The sequence below is a fragment of the Anarhichas minor genome, unplaced genomic scaffold, assembly GCF_050575085.1.
Source record: "Anarhichas minor isolate MPS153535 unplaced genomic scaffold, ASM5057508v1 ptg000040l, whole genome shotgun sequence".
Classification (NCBI taxonomy): Eukaryota; Metazoa; Chordata; class Actinopteri; order Perciformes; family Anarhichadidae; genus Anarhichas; species Anarhichas minor.
This window is the reverse complement of record NW_027466486.1, coordinates 9029866-9037265: the sequence shown is the minus strand read 5'-3', so window position 1 is coordinate 9037265 and position 7400 is coordinate 9029866. Positions and strand designations below refer to the sequence as shown.

Genomic DNA, 7400 nt, shown 5'->3' with positions numbered 1-7400 from the left:
CATGATTGTCTGTGGTTGAAGGGGCGTCAAATTCCATCACAATGAAGGACGCAGACTCTTTATAGAAAAGAGTGTAAACTGAGGGGGATAAGTGGATGTCTGTGGGCGAGTCCATAACACATTTGTCCCAGAATGCCATACGTTTACGTGTGTGCAGCTCCGGCTGTGTGTCTCTTAAGAGGATTTGCACGCTCTTATCTCTGCACAACAGAGTGGAAGAGCACTAATTAACCTGCATCTGCACTGACGAGCCTGCTCATCGCCACTTCACTGCTTCTATAAACTATAGGAGTGTAGGACATAGAGATAATGGAGAGGTGTTACGTTGCAGGATATATTACCTCTGTGGCTCTTCTCACCGTTACTGAGACACACCAACACTTAACTTGCCAGCTCAGGTTATCTACCTCAGCAAGGCTGTACCCCTTACTGTCCATTTTCCAAAATAGGTCGATTTGCTGAGCTTCACTTCATCATTAGCCATCAGTAGGCCACTTCTCAGCATGTAAAGGTATCTACTCGAGAGGGGCGTTTACCATGAAGGGGTTAAATCTTTTGACATGCAGCACTTAATTGCGTACATAAAGTCGTCAATAGTAACGTGTCTTGTCATGTCAAACTGTGTTCTTTTTTTGTATGGTAGAGCTACTTACCTTGTAACATTATTTTACTTTTGGTGTGAGCTTACAGTCAAGAAAATGTAATTACATCTCACATTGTTTAGTAGGTCAGCAGAAGAGAGAGGCAATTCAAAATATTTAAAAAAGTGTTTATGTATTCATAATTTAATCACAAACGTGATATTTTCAATAACATAATACAGTAAGAATTGCATCTAATGGTGCCTTCATTACTAATATCATTGTGTGCAGCGGACAAAAGCATGAGGTCGTTTTCAATAAAATGAGAAGAAGAAAGAGTTGCATTGATTTTCGTAGTTCTCATGAGCATCATAGCAGCTGAAGTAGGGATGTTGTGGTTTTTGGTCCTCCAGGGAGGAAGGTGAAGGGTCAATGTGCTCTAACTGGAAGAGGATATGGGAACTTTTGGGTTTCACACAAATGCTTACGACAACGGAATTGGCTGTGTCTCCACATTTATTCTATGGGGTCAAACTACAATCCACAATTGGGAAAGAAAGCTGAATATACATAGTCAAGGCTTGATGTGTCATTATCAGAGCTGGCAGTATCGACAAGTGACCTTTGTCCAAAGCCAAAAGCTCTTTAGGCTGCTGAGTGTTTACTGATACACGTTTCTTGGAAAGCATGCCGACCCAGACAATTTAACTTTAAACTCCAATAAACAGGGGCATGAGATATAAATCCGTGCATATCCTAAATTTACATTCTTAAAGCGGATATGCAGTACATAACTACTAGTATTACATAGTCACAGTAGCGTAACATGTAGTCATATTTGATCACACAATTTATAATTCTACTGGCTAGAGTTGATGGTGTACTTCATTTCAGTGGACCCGCAGCAGAGTTGTGCTGCACGCGTGGTCAGATGTGCCTTTTTGAAGGTGCCAGTGGTAATGCAAGTTCTTGTCGAGTTTAGAAGTGCAGTTCAGGGGAGGTTGTGTGAGTGTCTGTGTTTGTTTGGATGTGCGTAGAGCGGGGCCCATATTCCCTGGAGAGGATTGGGTGAGGTTCCTGTTGTGTTGTGGTTCAGCCAGGCTAAACATAGCAGGCAGAAGTAGTAGACTGACCTTTGATGATGGCTGTTGCCCTAATCCTCCCTCCCAGATGGTCCACCACACACACACATTATTGCCTGCTGCCAGCTGACTCCCAGGAACTGGGGAAGGTATAATGCATATCTCAAAATGTGTCCAAAACACAAAATCTGTGGTATGCCATAGTAATATTATCACAGGAAATTCCACTTTATTATTAAAGTTGCTAGGTTTTCATGACCGAACCTGCTATGTCATCTTTTATTGTACTCTACAGAAACTTATGTACATCCACTAATAGCTTTTCAACATCCAGCCCTCGCCAGCCCTCACCTTTTCTAGTATCTTGTGGTGCTCATCAGAAGTAGTGTCTTTCATCTTTCTGTTTAATAATAACTGTCCTTTACTTTTGTTGAGGATCATACGTCCATTGGATTTTAACTGCGTAGTGTCTCGTTTTTTCTGCTGGATCTGTGTCTCGCCTGTCCTGCAGTTGACAAAATGATGGAAACCAGCTGGTGTGGTTTTCAGTTCCATGCTTAACTGAAAACGTATTGCTCATCTTTCCAACCTCATTATAAAAGTTGTAGATATTTAGTTTTATGTGAGATATATTAAAGAATAATTGGCAAATAAAGGGAAATACCTAAAGTATAATTTATAGTGTTATTCACATTGGTGATCTGGTGTTCAGTAGGACGTTTAGAACGGCAGGGCTGTGTTTATTTTAAGCATTCTTCTTCCCATTGGTCTGTAAATTAACCTGACAAGCATCAATGGTGTCATTTTACAGTGGGACGGACTCTCAGTAGGAATGCTTCTGACAAAGTGAAGAGGTCTATTTTTAGCATGCTTATTATAGAGAGTCTTTTCATGGAAACAAAAGTGACGTTCAGCTCAATCAAAAGGATTCTGTACAGAACACTAAAGGTACTAAAATAGGAATATGATTTGATACAATGGGGTGTAATCAGATAAACTACACTGTGTTTTATTCAGCATTTGAAACTTGTTGAAATGCTGAACAAACACCAAACAACTGTGGATAATAGCTGATAAGCAATGACACAGACACCAGCGGTTGAAATCTGTATTTGCAAAACCCAGACCTCAAGATCATCAATCCCCTTTGGATTATTACACAGTCTGTGTGCCTGGTGGGGTTATTCGAGAGAGGGGTGGAAAAAAACAAAAAGCAAGGCTGTATGTGACTTCAACAACTGACTAATCCTGTTGACAACTGAGACTGATCCTTCACCTATATAAACAGATGAGAAGGCCCTCCAGTTCATCCAGGCTGAGAAAATGTTCTATGAGGTGGCATTGATCGAGCTCACAACTCTTCATGGGAGCACAGGCAAGTACTTCTGACATTAAGATATGGAAGAATACTTCCTGGGATATACGGTACGTGCATATACAGTATGCATGTACTGTACGTATATTATGCAGCCTTGGATATGCCATCTACTTTGACTTTGAATGTCTTTTGTTAATGCTTTATTTTTTTGGTAAAATGGAGATAGTGTTAATTTTGTTTCATTTATTTTATTCTAATTAATTACTAAGCTACATATCGAGTATTTTAGTGAGTGAAAATCAGTTTGGTTGAAAGTGTAAAAATGTGAAATTTGGAAACTTGTTAACAGGCGAGTACATGTATAATTCAGTATATGAGAATAATATGTATTTTAAAAAACGTATCCATTGTGAATTAATGTCTTTGAGTTCAACTGCACTTCTTTTTAGGAAATTCCTCTGAAAAAACAATTTGAGCTCAACACAGTTAAAAGTCACTACATTACCAGTCTCTAAACATTTTCTCTATTTCCCCTTTAAAAGGAACAAAATCCAAACTTTCCTAACTTTAAGGAAATTATTTCAAAGAAAATAGACCTATTAAATGAAAGGTTAACTGTTTTTTGTTTCTTGACTCATCACTGGGAATGGAATCAAATTATATTTTTTTATCTAATTTTGAGGCTATTAGCAAAGCACCAGATGCTCTGAAGCTGACAGACTGAGCTTGTAATGTGCAGCTCTCCAAAATGATTTAAGTGTAACCTGCATCTACAAACTAATTACTACTACACAGTGTTTTCTGTAACACCTGAAACCCCTATTCTGTTAACTGATTAGGCCAATATGCAACGACATCCCATTTTACCCAAGTCCATCTTTGTTTACAATATACCTGGTGGAGCTTGAAGCGGGCATTCACAGCGAGGTAGCTCATTCATCACCTGCTGCTGCTCCAGACGTCTGCCTCTTCCTCTGTGTCTGCTGCCTCAGCAGCAGCGCAGTGTAGCGTAGCGTAGCGTAGCGTGGGCACAGTGGAGGAGAACGGGGACAGACGTGGTCGAAGACAAATGGCCACACTTTGCACTTTCTCATTAGGAGCTGTGTGTCGCTATAGAATACCGAAGCCCCTGATTCAGCACTCACTTGGATTGAATGCTGGACTTCTCCAGAGGCAGAGCTGGCACTATAGCTGCAGCTTACAAGCTCTCATTCTCAAATGTACCCTTGTCAGTATTTCCCCACCGAAAGCTCACATAATTGTCATTTTGTGGTTTTTGTGATGCAAACAAAAGATTCAACCCGTTTAATACATCATTGCAACTTACAATGAGTTATTTGCTCTTGCTAGTGGCATGGATTACAAGTCAAACTAATTACCGTGTGTGCGTGCGTGTGCGTGTGTGTGTGTGGTGTGTACAGTACAATCTGTATGTTTGTGGTGTGTGCAGTACAATCTGTATGTTTGTGGTGTGTGTAGTACAATCTGTATGTTTGTGTTGTGTCACTGTGTGCCTGCGTGTGTCTCAGTGTTACGGTGTGGGCGTGGTGACTGTGTTGTTTGACTCCCGTATCAGCTCTCTCCTGCTCTTATCTCTGCTCTCTTGTCTCTAGTCCTCAGTTGGCTCCACTGTGCTGTTCAAGCTTAAAGTCCGCAGCAGTGCCAGACAGGCTAATAGCCAGATATCTAGGATTTATTTTTTGGGCTTTATTTTTCAAACTCTGTGCAGTGGTAGAGAGGTTAAGAGATCAAAGGACAGTGAGGCAAGAGTGATAGATTGATAGATCGATAGACAGACAGACAGACAGACAGACAGGCAGACAAGCCAGGGGAAAGAGTGGTTTGCTGGTGGACTGACTGTGATTCCATGCCCTGTGTTTGTGTAACAGGGCCTCAGGAGGAGGCTACGCTGGGCTCTGCAGTATGGACAACCCCAGAGGAGCTTTCGGAGCAGGCCTCCCAGGCACAGCACCTCGAACGGCTGGCCCAGCTCTGCATCATGAGCAAACAGTAGGTAAAACTGTGTCCTGCAGTAGCTTCTGTTATTAATTAATTGAATTAATGAGGCGTTACATGTTCTGGGAGTTTAAAGGCTCAGTGGGCTCATCAGGAGTGAATTTATAGTTAACTTTTATGGTGTGTATGTGTGTGTATCTATATATATATATATACTGTATATATATATATATATAAATTCACAGAGCTGAAGTGACAATGGTGCTGATTCAGTTGTAACAAAGCAAACAATATATTTGCATTTGTTTCTGTTATCAGTTCTATTTTGAAAGCACCTGCTCAGAGCAATAACATTCTCATTTGTTTAAAAAAGCCAAACCCGGAGTAAGTTTTGCTTACTCTCAGACTGAAATAATCTTGAGATAAATCATTTACTACAAGATCACAGAACTAAATATTTGGCTTGCTGGGGTAAATTTGTGTGACAGTTTCAAAAGCCCACTTTAAGTAATTCATCACTTTTAGCTTTGCTTTTATTAACTATTTTATAGTTATTTGTCATGTTTATAAATATGTTGGACATCTGTCATTGAGAAAATGAGAAATATGTGGTTACAGACAAAAGATGTATGCATATCCATGTCCACTTGCACGTACACAGAATTGTCTAGAATGGAAATTTTTTGAACTAGATAAACTCCGGCTTCAAGTATTTTTAGCTCGAGTTGAATTTCTCTGTAGATATGGAGAAGAAAGACACCACACTTAACGTGAGTGTTGGAGAAGGAACACCTTAACTGGATCTGGTGGATCTGGTGTCTCCTGTTGCAGGGGTACTTTGTTAGGCCGTAGCATGCACGTATTTTCTGTGCCTCTGTTGTCATTGTTGGGATAAGGCCATTTAACCTGATTGCCGGAGAGGGTGACAGAGGGTGGAAGGTTTGCTCAACTGAGGGCTGGTCACAGTGCTTTATTAATGCGAGCAGCATGCAGCAGTTCAACTTAAATGAGACGGTACTGATTGTGCTTTGGTTTCTTTCTGGATCTTTTCTTGCAGACTTTCTCTGTGAGGACTATAAATGTACAAAATGGGGAACAAACACAAATTAGCTTTGGTTTCTCGAAGGGGGGGGGGGGGGGGGGGGGGCTAGTCTTAATGTCTCAAAGTTCTTACTACCCTAACTTAAGCCTCAGTCGCAGTCTTTCCTTCTATTCGTCAGGAGGTTGTAATACTGCCTGAATCTTTCGGCGATGTCGTAACAAGTCCTTTGGACCGGCAAAGGGTTTTTCTGTCTTTGCCGATCAGATGTCCCCTGAAAAGGATGTTCTAAAGCAGAGCAAACTGACACCTGTCCATTACTAATTGAAGGGAAGTGTGGGTTTGGAACAACAAAGCTGACATCTGTCACACTAAACAGAGCTTGCTCTACATCTATAGGCACACGTGAGGGTGTGAGGGTGATGAATGTCTTTGGCTGACTTTCCAGGGCAGATATGAGCGGAACAGCTGGCAGATTCTCAATGTACCACATCATGTTCATCTAGCTTAGCACTAAGCAAAAGAGCAGTAGAAGGGCACAAGTCAGTAAACCAACCTGTAAGCGCCATGCCTTCTGTAATTCACCCTGGAGAATAGAAAAGGGGCAGTCAGTGCTGGCAGAAATAGGTTTCCACTTCCTCCATAATGCGCCTGAGCACCTGCTCCCCGTGTCTAATCACAGCACACGCATGTTTAGATTCCTCATGCTGCTGAAACAGATACGCTGGCCTGGCAATGCAGCACGGGCCACTACATTAGATTAAGATCAGGTGCTGCTGTTGTTGTCTTGCATTTAGATGGAAAAAGAAAGTATTGTATTTGTTTAACGGTGCCGGTTTCCTTTTTCTTTCAGACCGCATCTCGCTTTAGAATACAGCGGTAAGGTATGTACATCATTCTCTTTGCTTCTTTTCTAGATTTTTGAACAAATAAAAGTGTTTTTCGGCACTTTGCCGTTGACTTGTGTCAACGTCAAATCTCTGCTCTCTGTTCATTAATCTTTCAGGCTGCAAAGATCCATCAGAGGGCCTTTGGTAACGACCACCCCGTCACAGCCAGAAGCCTGGAGCTTATGGCTACCGTCTATGCTGAGATCGGCAAGACTGAATATTCAGGTAAACCCTCACCAGGGATGATTGACACAGTGTAGCACAGTAAACACTGCTGTCATCCTGGCAGTGACCGGCAAACATGGTTGTATATGATTTAACATTTAGTCTGAAGCATGAGGGTGGAGACCTCGCTGTCTGGTGAGAACATGACGATACCAGAACAGTGATGTTAGTCTTAAGAACAAGTTATGTCCTCTGTGCTTTAGAGACACACAGCACAGTGACGATGTGGTTAAAGCCAGTCAGTTACCCTGTAAACCATGTCAACCAGTGAACATGTTCAATTAATAAACACTTGCCGTCATGTCGGAC

General features: G+C 41.5%; 1 long non-coding RNA gene across 1 annotated transcript; it reads left to right on the top strand.

The window, feature by feature from the left end:
• Positions 1-4827: 4827 nt before the first annotated feature.
• LOC142968365 (uncharacterized) lies at positions 4828-7029 on the top strand. Its single transcript, XR_012959036.1, has 3 exons — positions 4828-4991; positions 6830-6860; positions 6983-7029. It is a non-coding gene; the product is annotated as an uncharacterized LOC142968365 (long non-coding RNA).
• The last annotated feature ends 371 nt before the right edge of the window (positions 7030-7400 follow it).